The sequence below is a fragment of the Ambystoma mexicanum genome, chromosome 2p, assembly GCF_040938575.1.
Source record: "Ambystoma mexicanum isolate Mex_15411 chromosome 2p, UKY_AmexF1_1, whole genome shotgun sequence".
NCBI lineage: Eukaryota > Metazoa > Chordata > Amphibia > Caudata > Ambystomatidae > Ambystoma > Ambystoma mexicanum.
Genome location: NC_090923.1, coordinates 284,389,036 through 284,403,970, shown reverse-complemented (window position 1 = coordinate 284,403,970; position 14,935 = coordinate 284,389,036).

Here is a 14,935-nt window from a genome sequence, read left to right as displayed (position 1 = left end):
TGACATACAACTCATATCACACCCTTCTCAAAATACCCCCCAGGTCACAATAGACCAGGAATCAGGCTGGTTGCTAAAGGTAAATATTTATTTATTTATTTAAAATTCAAGTCAAACACAAATTAATATATGGGACAGCAATCACCAATGTGGTGACAAAACATTTCAGAAAGTAAGTAAGGCAATTGAATTCACTTGTAGCAATACATAAGATAAAACACAGGGAAAAGAACAGTTTGGCTTGTGAAAAGATAACGCCTAGGTTAAGGTTTCCCCTGCAAAGTTCTTAATTCACAAATGAGCAGTTCTACACAGTAGGTGTCAGTAAGCAGCAGGTATGCAGGAATGAAAGAACAGAGTACAGTGTTTGAATATGAACTTCCCTCCCCGAACAAGAGAGAAAAGCGTTTTGGAACTTTTACACTTTTAAAATGACAGTTGAAAATGGCTTTGTGAAACAATGAAAAGTGTGCAGAAATCCTTAAATTTATATAAATTCCTATGGGAGCAATACTGAAAAGGTCCTAACAAACATAAGCTACAATATGAGCAACAGAACACACTTTAAATCAAAATGGGAGTTTGGAAATACTTTGAATGGGAAAACACACATGGAAAGCCTTTGCAAAATTGCAAATTCCCTTCTAATTTTCGCTATGCGATATTTAATAGAAATGAAAGACAATGCAGGTTTTAGTTGTAGATGTAGCTACAGGTCATAGGTTTAATTGGGAGTTGAAATTAAGTATCTAGCTATGAAATTGAAGAAGATATGCACGTTTGAATGAGAGGTGTTTTTGAAAATAAAGGCGCGAAAATGAAAACAGAAATCAGTTTTTACAATGACAATTATGCTCAAAACTAGAGTATTCAGGCTGGTTACCAGTTTGATAGACAGTAAGCTCCAGCGTGGTCTGCGGAAACCATCCCCACAACCTCTGTGTCCACCTTGGAGGACTTAGTCGGTTACCCGTGGGATGATTTTAAGATTTTGGGCTTTCACAAGACAAAAGGAATTTAAGAAATTATTAATAGCGCAAGAGATCAAAGCAAGGTTTCAAGAATGGTGTGAAACTATTACAAGTTCTTAAGTTAAAAAGAGGATGGGTTATAGATTGGGATAGGACAAGGCAAATATACTATGGGTTACTATGATTCCTGTTGATACTTAGAGTCCACTGTTATTTAAGATTGGACCATCAGGTTCTGGTCATCACAGAAATCGGGTCTACAGGCAGCAGTGCACTTCTGGCTGGATGATCAGCTGGACAGTTCTGGTCAATTGGACTGCACCTCCAATTGGATTGGATTGGCCCTTCTGGTCACTGGACACTGTAGATTAGCGGGATGGCGGGTTTCAACAGGCAAGCATGAATGGTAGCAAGCCAGAATGGATCAGAATGATTTCCCTTAAGTTTGGGATGGTTCAAGATTTGGGCCTAGCTGAAAAGAGTTCAGCAAATGCTGGGCCTGGGTTTTGTAAAGTAGTCTGGATCAGGACAAGATGAAGAATTCTGGGGGAAACCAGATGTGGTCTCCCTGCTCACTGTGCTCAGAGAGGCTCAGCTTCACCTCACTGATGAGGCCCAACAAGGCTGAAACACGTGTATGGGGTTGCTGTTGGTACTCTTGTTCAGATAGGAATTGCCATAGCATTTCGGTGCTGGACTGCGGGACAAAGACTGATATGAAAATGGATTTTCCCATCTGTGAAAGGTTCAGTGAGCAAAGAGCGTGTGCTGCAAACTCTCATCTAAGAACAGGTTATTATGCCATGTTCATTCTGGAGAGGAGCGACTGCTACCTTTTTTGGAACAGGATGAAGAAGTCAGGACCAGAGCGTCACGCGGAAATTAGGGCGTGGTCAGGAATCAGTGTGTCTGTGTGTTGTGAGGTTCCCATATTTATCATGCCAAGTGACATCACTCAGTTTATGGCAGAGGCAGAAATACAATCCACACCCACATGGCTCTGATTGGTCAAAAGCACTTGCCTTCTTTCTGGTTGGAAGACAGAAAGGGCTGTCCGATTTATCATGTGCCTTGGGAAACACCCACTGTGATTTGGACCAAAATTGAACTTTCCCACAAATACACATTTCTATACATATGCCCTCTAATAGAATCGGACACATGCATTACATATTTTATGGGTTACATTTAGATCCAACTCCTACGTCAGTGAGAGCTGGATTTGTCTTTTCTGTGGAATTTTGTTAATTTTAATCATAAAGGCTTGGCCTAACAATTCCTAACCCGGTACATATCTGTGCAATCACCCCTAGAACACGGGTATACAATATTAGCTTTGTATTATTAATAGTCCTGCCGCAATTAGTGTTTCTTTATAACATTTGTCCCTTAAGCAGTATCAGGTGCAATCACGTCTTCAAAGAAAGAACATAAAATTAGATTTACAGCCACCAACTTTCAGATTAATCCTCCTTCATGTGGCAAAGTCAAAGATATTTAAAGCTTAATTACAAATAGGCATTTAACCACCAAAAATCCTTAGCAGTTTTTTTTTACTTTTCTTTCAATTTGCAACAGCTGTCAAATTCCTGTGATCAGGGTGGGGGTCCTCCTCCTTTAGAGGGAAGTTTTCTGCCCCTCCCCTGTACGTATGAGTTTTCAAACTTGCCATTGTCTTTAGCTGAGTCCCAGACAAAAGTCTGATGGGTTCTTTGTCATTTGTATGCGAAAACTTCCCAGCAGCAATTAAGCGTTTCCTGTCAGTAATGAGGTGTTACCCATTCCCGGGCAGAGGCTGCCACCTCAGAATTAAATATTTAATTAACTCAAGACTGGGTTTTGACTTTAAGTTACCTACATCTTTCGTTAACACATATAAAATGCGCACAGTTATCAGTGTATTTTGACATTATCAATCCTTTTCTTCAAGAATTAAACCTTTAAACCAAAACATGCTATTAAACAGGCGATTTTGCACTTTCTTCATGGAAAAAGCACCTTAAACTGAGACCTTTTAAATCCAATTTTCTTATGCAGCATACACACATTTAATTCAGCATTATTTCTGTCCTTGAGTGCTGGGATTTGTCTGCAGTCTGGATGTATGTATCCAGCCTTTGCTTGGAGTTTTCTCTGCACAGCTGAAATTGTTACATGTTGCCATTTTAGCCGCATTTTTCCTGTGGAACTAAAAACAATGTTGCTGGGCTGCCTTTTTCATGAAATACATTTCTTGCTGCTGTCAGTCAGTGAGGACCGGCTCCTCTGACCCCCTCAATCCAACATTGGATGATCTGTAACCCTTTTACTCTCAAGGATTCACTGGAAATGAATGGATCTAGCACCAAAGCAGCACTTTGAAGGTTGCAAAGCTGAATTTTAAAAGGCATTTTCGGTGTTTAGCCCCATTCTGTGGCCTTGCTTCATGGTAAATGTAACAGCACCCACTGGCATGCTCCTGCAGTGAGAATTTTGTTTCCCCCCCACTTTGACTGTGTGTGGCAGGGCGTGCAGCCTTTTGTGATTGTGAGTTTTTCAGATTTTTGCACGCAGGGGATAGCGCATCCATTTTTGGCTGTTTCTTTCCCCATTTGTAAAGTGGTGCAGTGGGGCATATCGGAATGGCTCACAATATCCAACAAAAGTCCCCGCCCCGACTTCAGCTTGCCTTCCAGTCATGGGGAAGTCGGGCACTTGGGAATTTTCTTTCTGTCCATGTGAAGAACACGGTATCTTCTGGTGTAGGTTCTTCTCCCGTCAGCGATTGATAAAACACGCTCTCCTTCCTGGCTCTGGTTGGAATAGGAACAATACCCCCGTCTTCTCTCATGCTTTCTTTTCCAATGTGGAGCGACACCCCGGATCTGTTCGGTTTTTCCTCCCGGGACCCAGAAGAGGTCCTCCTTGGTGATTAAGTCTATTTAGTGCCAATACTGGAAAACAGAACATAACCCAGTTATGAAAATGTTCCCACTACTGCTCCAATGGGGATTTCAGCAGTGGGATAGACGCATGTATTCAATGACAATTTACAGTATTCCCTGCATGTATTTAATAACAATTTAAAATATTTGTTGCATGTATTCAATGAAAATTTAACAATTTCCTAGGTTTCCGGATTCTCCCCCCCTGGGTTTTCTGTAGGCTCTTCTATTTGCCGCAAAGTATGCCTGGGATGGAAACTCTTTAGTTGGTTTATGTGGACCCACTTGTCTTCCCCTTCTGTCAAATGGGGATGCAGATTCTGTAGGCGACTGGTGAGATTTTGTCCACAATTTCAAAAGGTCCCCGCCATCTCGGCAAAAATTTGCACTGCTTGGCTTGGTTCCTTTGGAAATTGTACCAGTAGACCCTGTCTCCTACTTGATATTCCTTTTTGGTTGTCTTAAGGTCATAGTGGGTCTCCATACAACTGTCTCAACAACAAAGCACCCACGTACCTCACTGAGAAATCTACCAGGTACCCATCCGAATACCCCATTAGAAATGCCCAATCTAATAGCATCAGAATCCCAAATTTCAATCTGAAAATAACAGGAGGCTCAAGCTTCCCAGTATTGGCTGCAAATCTATGGAACTCTACTCCAGATCCACTTAGAGCCATTCCCTCCTTTCACATGTTCAAAACCAATGTTAAGCTCTGGCTACAAACCAACGACTACTGACTCCTCTCCTCTGAATCACCGGTCTCTCTTATCCCCCTTTTTTGTCTCCAAGAACTGTAAATCTATACTAATATCCTGTATGTAACTTGTAAGATATGCCTGCGACACGGTGCACTCTATAAACAAATAAGCTATACGATACAATACAACAATACTGTTGTCATCCGCCGGCGCCGCGATTGGCAGATTCTTCCGCGTGACAGGTGGCGGCACAGGGGTGGTGTGTCTTAGTCCTCTTTCTATGGTCATGATTCTCGACCAGTCCTGGGGCGGGCTTTCCGGGAGTTTTAAAACTTCCTTTCCCCCGGCAGACTCCGCGTTGCAAACCGTATCGGAAGTCTCCCTTCCGGGTTTATCGCTCCTTAGGCTGGGTGCCGCTTGTTTCTGTGGCGGCGTTACCTCACTTCCCTGTCCTCCGCTTCGCTGCTCTCGTGAAGTCTTTTTCTCTCTCCCATGCTTTTGTCAGGTTCGGCTCTTTTTTCTCCAGACCTGCCTTTCTCCTTCTCACCCGTGTCTGGCTTCCCTTTCTCCCGCCTTCCCTGCTGGGCTTCCCGGATCCCTAGATCTGCCTTCCCTTACCTTTACCTACCAGTTCTGGGTCTCCCTCGGAGCCTCTGGGCGAACTCACCCTTCACCGGCTTACTTTCCGGAAATCTCCTGAGCCAGCATCGTTCTCCGCAGGACTTCCCTCCATGGCTTTGTTCGATCTGCATGACATCCTGTACCTTCGTCTCCTGCACCGTATCCTCCGACACCTACGGAAAAGAAAGAGAAGAAAGTCCAGGTATTCCAAAGGGTTTTTTCTTCCCAACTGGGTTTTTCCCTTCCTCCGGCTTGGTTCCGGAAACAGGGCCAGGGAACTGCTGTTTTCTAGCGGTACTGTGGCTTCCTTCCGTGGCAAGCACAATCAACCAAAAAGAGAGAAGGATTATCTGACCAGGTGAAATCTACAGTCTACGGACAACGATTCCAGCAGTTCAGGTGAGGAGAGTGCAAGGGGAGGGATAGAAAAGGGAATCAAACAATCACAGATTGCAACTCCCAAACAGTCAAAAGATGTCAGCGGAAGGACAGGTCCAGAAACTATGGAAAGCCTTTCAAGCTATGTCCCAAGAATTGCAGGGGGTGAAGACAGAGAACGCGCTCCTCAAACAAATGGTTACCCCCCTCTGGAACTACCACCCATGGCACTTTCCTCAGGCAAATTCGATGGCTCCCCAAAGAAGGTTAAAGAATTTTTGGAAGCGTGCACGGTATACTTCCCTTTCAGGCCCCGTACTTTCATGATGGATCAGGCCAAGGTTGGATTTCTAATTTCCAACATGACTGGAAATGCACTAACTTGGGCTACTCTGTTGGTGACAAGCGGAAATGCTATCCTTCAGGACTATGCAGGGTTTCAGAACCTGCTCAAACAGACGTTTGAACGCCCTGAACTGTCTTTCACGGCCTGTGAAGACTTGCTGGATGTTAGACAGGGCAACATGGACGTCCTGTCCTATATCTCCTCGTTCAAGACCATGGCAGCCGGAGCAGGATGCCCTGAGACAGCACAGTACACCACTTTCCAGAGGGGTTCGAAGGAAGAGTTCAAGGATGAACTGGCCAGATCTCCTCGCTCACCCACTTTTTCGGGCTTATTAGCTGCCACCCTTCACATAAAATATCGGCTCCAAGAAAGAAAAGCAGAGTGTCGCAAGCAAAGAGGTTCCGGTTCCTCCTCTGACTCCTTTTTGCACTCTCTCCCTGGTCATTCCTCAGCGACAACCTCAGATGAGCCAATGCAGATTGGTGCCACCAATAGATAGCTCCTCTATCCGCGGCAGAGAGAAGGCGCAGAAGAGTGAAGGGTCTGTGCGCATACTGTGAGTCCGATCAACACCTTCTCAAGGATGCACTGAACTACCAAGTAGGAGGTCGGGAAACAGACTCCCTCGGCACAAATAGGGACTAGTGTCCGAGGGTTAACAAGCTCTTTCCAACATCCCTATGTTTCCCTGTCCATCGCCTCCCCCGACTTCCGAGAAGACTCCAGACTTATGGTCCTTCCAGTGATCTTAAATTTGAAGGGTAAACAAGTTGAAAACTTAGCCCTGCTGGATTGTGGTGCCGCGGGCAACTTTATCGACACTTTGTGGGCTGATAAGGAGGGATTACGCCAGATCGCCCGCAAGGAGGGACAGAAGGTTGAAGGAGTGGACGGTTCCCCCTTGTCTTCTGGCCCTTTGACGCATACCACAGAAGATCTTTCCATGAGAATCAACCAACACTCTGAAATCTTGCGTTTTGACATCATCCGGGCGGCACACTTCCCTATCATCCTGGGCATCACGTGGCTTCGCAAACACAATCCCTGGGTTAACTGGACCGAAAACCAGTTGAACTTTAGTTCCTCGTTCTGTGCCATGAACTGTCTTCCAGTGGAAAGCCGGGAAGATCTCCAACCGGTGAAGATTTTTACCAATCACCACATAGGTGTCCACGCTCTTCCCAGTTATTGCTCCACCTTTTCAGAAGTGTTCCAGGAATGTCTGCATTCCAAGCTGCCACCACATCGGCCCGAGGAATGTGTTATCGATCTGGAACCCAATGCCTTGGTTCGGTTTGGAAGAATGTTTTCCCTCATGCAGATGGAGAAACATGTGCTGCGTAGATATTTGGACACCAATATGGAGAATGGACTCATCCAGCCCTCAAAGTCCCCAGTAGGAGCCCCCTTATTCTTCATTAAAAAGAGAGACTCTAGTGAACTTAGGCCCTGTATTGACTATCAGGGTCTAAACAAAGTCACCATACGGGACCGGTACCCGATGCCCCTCATCACCGACATTATAGAGACATTCCAGGGGGTGAAGATATTAACCAAGCTTGATCTCAGAAATGCCTACCATTTGCTCAGAATAGCCGAAGGAGACGAGTGGAAAACAGCCTTCCGCACCTCATTCGGCTTATACGAGTATAGAGTGATGCCTTTCGGGCTAGTGAACGCACCGGCTGCATTTCAAAGATTCATGGACAGAATGTTTTTGGACCTGTTGTCAATCTCGGTCATCATCTACCTGGATGATATATTGATTTTCTCTTCGAACATGAAAGACCATGTTCTGCATGTTATGCAAGTTTTGAAGTGTCTTCAGGAGAATAAACTATTGATCAAAGCTGAAAAGTGCAAGTTTGCAGTTCCATCTGTGCAATACCTGAGATATGTGCTATCTGAAGATGGGATTAGTATGGACCAGGACAAGGGAAAGGCCATTGTTGATTGGCCGGCTCCCACTACCGTCAGAGAGGTACAAAGATTCCTTGGGCTTTCTAACTATTACAGGAGATTCATTCCCAATTTCTCAGAAGTGGTCTATCTCATTACCAGACTGTTGAAGAAGGACGCTTCCCCATTTCAATGGTCAACGATAGCAGAAAAGAGTTTCCTTCATCTCAAAAGTCTCTTCTGTTCTGCACCGATATTGCAACATCCGGATCAGACACAAGCTTTCATATTTGAAACCAACGTATCCGCTATTGCCATTGGGCAGTGTTACTTCAAGCCGTCAATGGAGTGGAACATCCTGTCGCATATTTATCCAAGATTCTCACTCCCAGTCAACTAAATTATTCAGTTCTGGAAAAAGAACTGCTGGCTATGAAACTTGCCTGTGAGGAGTGGCGCCACTTACTCATGGGGGCTAGACACCGGTTTCTGATCCGAACTGATCATAAGAACCTAAGAGTTCTACAGGAGATGGAGTGCGCTAATTCCTGGCAGGCAAGATGGGCATACCTCTTCTCACAATATGATTTTCAGATCACCTACATCCCTGGAACATCAAATAGGTTGGCGGATGCATTGTCCCGCAAGGACTCAAGCAAGGAAAGAGCTTTAACCAGCACCGAACCTATGTTTCACAAGGATCGGATTCTAACCCTGGCCGGTTCTTTCCTCCAAGAAGTTCGGACAGCAGTGATGCAAGAACTTGTAATCAAATAGGTACACAGAATCCTATTTATATGTACCATATCTTACTCCACCAATAGGAACATAGATTATATTATAAAAGAAGGATAAGATGGTAAACTTTCTCTACTTCCACCCCTCCTTCTCCCCCAACGATTAGACACCTCTGACAGATTCTCCGGCACTACAGGTCTTGACAACATAGACTGCGTGCAAAATTCCAAATTTCAAAAAACATTTTTGTTAATACAGAATATTTAAATTAAAACATAAGATACTACCCACACCTAACACAGTGTACAAAACTACCACTAAAACCTACAAAATCTAAAAAGCTAAATTTCAAATAAACCACTTACAAATGAACACAGACAAAATCACATATCACAGTACATAGAAAAAACCTAAATGTGTCACTAAAACAACATATAATCCCAACATGTTTCTGTTCTTTAAAGCCCCTTTCGGGCGAACATTCTTCAGGGGAACCTTTAAAACATCCACTATTCTTCTCAACACTGGGGAGGGGGTATTACCAAATGTAAAAGTGGAGTTGACTCAGTCAAGAGAACAATTCCACAAAAAGGTTTAGAAATTAAACCAATTAGATTTACCTTAATGTGGTGAATCTTCAACGCACGTCTGTAAATGACAGATAGGCTAATTTTTCTTAATTGAAAAACCAAGATACTTCAAAAGGCGTCTCAATCCGCCGAAAATATCGTCACACCTAGAAAGGACAATTCACACTACCAATGAGCCACAGATCACTACAGGACAACAGTCATGAATTGTTCAGGATATATTAAATAAAAATTACCTTCACGCAAGTGAAGCCACCCACAACGTGGGGCAAGGGGAGGAAATCCCTTGTAATGACAACCAAGTCTGCAGATGATTACAAAAGAGGACGCAGAACCAATCTGTAATATAAGAAGGGCGGTCACCAACCATCTCAAAGAGCATTAAAATGCACCGATACACCACGGCTCCCAAATGTGTAAAAAAAGGGAAGAAAAGAAACCATTTCAAGCCCAACCTAGGTCATGCATTAGAGCTCATGCTTCCAAACAGTAGTGTCATACACCAGCGGTCTTCACAGCCATTAAATGTGTAAAAACATGCTGAACGTGACCAAGTAGTGAGAGATAGTACACAACACCTCAACGTTCAGTAAATAAAAAACTGCGGAAAAGGGATAATAGCCACCAACATCACTAAAAGTAATGTAGCTACTAAAGTTCAATAACAACATGCTCACCTCTAGATTAGGAGGAACAAACTCCTCGCTAATGACTCGCGGGGTTTGAAAGAAGACCGTGCAGCACCAGCATGTGTTTTCACCAAGTGCAGCCAAACGCTCACCACTTCCTAGTAAACACTAAGAAAGGACTATACTTTTCGATTAAATACTAGCCGGCAAGAAAATACAGCGGCCATCTTTTACATGCAATCTTCCTAGTGAACACTAAGGAAGGACTACACTCTTCAGTTAGGTACTAGCCGGTAGAAAAAAAATAGCGGCCATCTTTGCATCAAACCACCCAACAACAAAGGGAAGCAGTGTTGAGAAGAAAGTGCACTGGAGTGCGCAAAACCATTCAAAAGAAATCGACACAGCATTGCAAAAATCAAGCAACAGGCATATGCAAATTTTTGCAAATATAGATGGCACAAAATAAGGAAAATTCAAAAAAATTCAAAACACAGCCAAAATTGTAAACAATAGTCAGATAACAGAAAACATTTATGTTTGGCTGACCAGATGCCAATCAATACTTTCATTGAGCCCCAGAACATTACTTTGCAATTTAAAAATATTTTTTTGTTCCAGGTTCAATAATTTCTGGTCTGTCTCGGCTTTCCTATGGCATGCACCTTTTTCAAAATAAACCACGTAAAGTCATTGCAGCCATGTTTCATATCAAGAAAATGTTTCACTAAAGGAGCTGCAATCACTTGATTTCTGATGCAGCTCCGATGTTCCACCATACGGACTTTACATTGTCTGTTAGTCTTGCCTACATAATATAGGCCATAGGGGCATGTGAATAAATACACAACATTGGATGTGTTACAGTTGGTCATTTCATTACACACCCATTTCAGATTAGGTAAAATTTGTATATATCTAATCTCTTTAGTTTGGGCACACATACTACATTTACCGCAAGGAAAATGCCCTTTTATTTCCGGTAAACCCCATAACCTGGTTTGTGATGCAAGAACTACCACGATTATCTCCACCTCCTAACTCTCCCTACCAAGAGAAGGATGGCTGGGTCTTTTATAAGAAACGCTTGTATGTTCCAGAGGGTCCTTGTCCTATGGTCATGATTCTCGACCAGTCCTGGGGCGGGCTTTCCGGGAGTTTTAAAACTTCCTTTCCCCCGGCAGACTCCCCATTGCAAACCGTATCAGAAGACTCCCTTCCGGGTTTATCACTCCTTAGGCTGGGTGCCCCTTGTTTCTGAGGCAGCGTTACCTCACTTCCCTGTCCTCCGCTTCGCTGCTCTCGCGAAGTCTTTTTCTCTCTCCCATGCTTTTGTCAGGTTCGGCTCTTTTTTCTCCGGACCTGCCTTTCTCCTTCTTACCCGTGTCTGGCTTCCCTTTCTCCCGCCTTACCTGCTGGGCTTCCCGGATCCCTAGATCTGCCTTCCCTTACCTTTACCTACCGGTTCTGGGTCTCCCTCAGAGCTACTGGGCGGACTCACCCTTCGCCGGCTTACCTTCTGGAAATCTCCTCAGCCAGCGTCGTTCTCCGCAGCACTTCTCTCCAAGGCTTCGCTCGATCTGCACAAAATCCTGTACCTTCGTCTCCTGCACTGTATCCTCCGACACCTACGGAAAAGAAAGAGAAGAAAGTCCAGGTGTTCCAAAGGGTTTTTTCTTCCCGACTGGGTTTTTCCCTTCCTACGGCTTAATTCCGGAAAGAGGGCCACGGAACTGCTGTTTTCTAACGGTACTGTGGCTTCCTTCTGAGGCAAGCACAATCAACCAAAAAGGGAGAAGGATTATCTGACCAGGCGAAATCTACAGTCTACGGACAGCGATTCCAGCAGTTCAGCTGAGGAGAGTGCAAAGGGAGGGATAGAAAATGGAACCAAACAATCACAACTGTCTGCAGATCTTTCTAGATTCCGCTAAGCATATGCAAAAGCATGTTGATGGTGTTTTCTCGGATTCTCAACATACCCATGAGTTGTGGAGGCATTTATCAATGTCTGCTCTTGGGTTCTATTGAGCAGATGCTGGGGTAGCACCATCATTCGTCCAGTCATCAGCTCAAATCGAGAAATGTTTGTTGCAGAAGAAGGGGTAGATCTGATGGCCATCAAGATAAGGGGTAATCGAATATCCCAACTTGGCCAAGAGTCTGCCACAAACGTTTTTAATATGCTCACAATGGTTTTATTGTACCTCTCAACTCCACCACTAGAGGACAACGGTATGCAATGTGTAGTTCCTTTTTACCCCAAGTATCTCCCACACTTTGTTATCACTTGAAGTGACTACCTCGGTCTGACTCAATCCTTTGGGGTAGTCCAAAATGCGAGAAGATGTGATTGGTCATCAGGGCAGCTGCTGTTTCTGCCTTGCAATTTGGGGCCGGGAGTCATTCCACCCATTTAGTAAACAAGCATGTTATGATTAACATGTACTTGTTCCCCCTAGAGGAGCGAATCACGGGCCGATGAAATCTACTTGTAAATATGGCCAAGGCAGTGTCATCCCCCTCTTTTGGAGGGGAGTGCTGTGTGTGAGTGATGTTGGCTGAAATTGTGCACACGCAAGACACCCCTTCAAGTATTGGTTGAGGTCCTGATCCATGTCAGGCCTGAATGCAACCTTTCTCAAGATTTCTAATGTAGTATGAAACCCCCTGATGACCAGCTGTGGCCACATCATGGGCATGACTTAGCATCAGGCTACGGAATGAGGTAGGGACCACCCACTGGTCCCAGCCAGATATGGATCTCCTCACCAACAAACCGTCTTGGATTTGGAAATGTTTTGGATATTTCATCAACACTCTGAGGTCCTCCTTCCCAATACAATTGGTATCCATCAGGGGAAAGTTCTCGGGGTCCTCAATGTGTTGATAAAACTTACGAATGATTGGATCCCCTTTTTGAGCCGTGATTAAATCAGCATCTGGGGTCTCCTTACTCCACTGGGCAGTTGAGAGTTCATTGTGAGCACTTGTCTGGGACCTAGTGATAGCAGTGACCTGGATTTCCCCCAACAAGGAGTCAATCTCAAGTAGATCCCCTTGGATGGCTCTGGTTTTCGCCAGCTGATCAGCTAAGTCATTTACAGTTTTGTCTGGTCCCTCTACCTTTGAATGACCCTTGATCTTTTTCCAGTAGATGGTCATCCCACTAGAGGTGACTAGATCATCAATATTTTGTATTAGTTTTCCATGTTTTAGTGCTTTGTTGTTAGCACGTTGTTGGCAGTCAATGATAGGGCAAAATAACCATATGTCATAAGTTGATTGTGAATTATTTCTCACTGTACTAACCAGGGTAATTTTTTATACACCCTGGTTAAAATCCAACACAGGTACAACTGGTTTCCTGTTGGGCCTTCATCCTTTTATCAATTGTCTTTGCACAATATCCTAAATGAAATTACAATGTACACATGTTATGCTCTTTGTTTCTCTTTCATTTTTTGTTATGTTTTTTAAACTTGTGTAAGAAGCACCTTGAAATTCTTAAAGAATATGTGTTTCTGTATAATAAATTTATTTTCAGGTACTCCTAGGTTTTTCCATTGGTTTTGTTGTCTCTGTGACTTTCTTTGAAAGCACATACCTCATAATAATATAATAATATGGAGATTTAACCTTAAATCATTGACAGAATTCAGGACTGTCTCTGGCGTGGGTTCCTTTCTTAGGTTCCTTGTTTTGAATGTATATACTGCCCTCGCCCAGGCATGCACAGCAGGGCATACCTATTGTTTGTATACATTGTTGTTAGCACATAGAATACCTCTAGTTTTCCAATTAACCAGATGCTCCACGAACACGTTCCGGACATAATCTGAATCAGCGATTATGACCAGTTTGTGGAGTTGGTGTTGGACAGCAGTGAGGATGGCTTGATGAACTGCATTCAATTCTGCCACCTGACTACTACGAGGACTGATTTTGTGGAGGGTTCCGGGGCATCATTCACCCAGGCAATCCCCACCCCGGCCACTAGTTCCTTTTCCCCGTTGTTGTCAACATGATAGGAGCACCCATCCACGTAGACAGTGGGCATTCCCTCAAACGTGTCTTCTTTATAGACCTTGCGTGGGGAATTGAGGTACACCTCCATGTTGTCCTGGATTTTAAGACTTTTGTCGTCGAGACAGTTTTCTCTGGCACAATCATGCAAGTCAGCCAGAACTTCTGCGACGGGACTCTTCTTGTTTTGGCCATATCTGACATCCACAGGAAAGGCTTGCATTGTCAGAATCCAGGAAGTAATTTGGGAATTACTCACATTTTCAGTCCGGATCATGTCACTTTGAAGATATTGCAGAGGCTGGTGTGGAGTCTCCACTATGATGTGTTTCCCCTGGATGAACGGGCGGTAATTCTTCAATGCCCACACTGTTGCCAGGAGTGCCTTCTCAGAATCGTTGAATTTTTCCTCCACAGAGGATAAAGTCTTACTTGCATGTATTTGAGAACCCTGTCTCCAAGAATAACTCCTTGTTTTTGACAGGGTAAGCTAGGCAAGGTGCTTGTGAGAGGCTTCTTTTGAGTTGTCTTACTGCCTCGGCTTGTTCTGGACCCAACTGCCACTTGACCCCCGCTTCAACAGATGGATCAGGGGTCTTGTGATCTCTTCATAATCCTCAATGAACTTTCTGCTGTAATTAGTCAGTCCAAGAAGGCTCCTTAGCTCATGCAGAGTTGTGGGGTCTTTTAGTTTCAGGAGGGCTTCCACTTTCTTTGCCTGGGGACAGAGACCCTTAGGAGTTATCTCATGCCCCAAGAAATTGCCACTGGTCCTTCACCATTGTTCCTTTTGGAAAGATAGTTTTGCTCTGGCAGCCCTTAACTGTGTCAGGACATAACGGATCTCCGTTATGTGTTCCTCCACAGTTCAGCTTTTGATCAGAACATCATCTACATAGGCAAGGTTACCCCTTTCACCCAAGTCGGGCATGGCCTTATGCAAGAAGATATTAAATTAATTGTCGGAGTTGGTGTATCCAAAGGGAGTCTGAGTCCAAGTGTACTGCTGCCCCCGAAGGTAAATACCATCTTGTATTGGTCCTCCCTACTGACAGGTATGGTCCAATACCCATTGATCAGGTCAATGACAGTGTATACCTTTGACCCC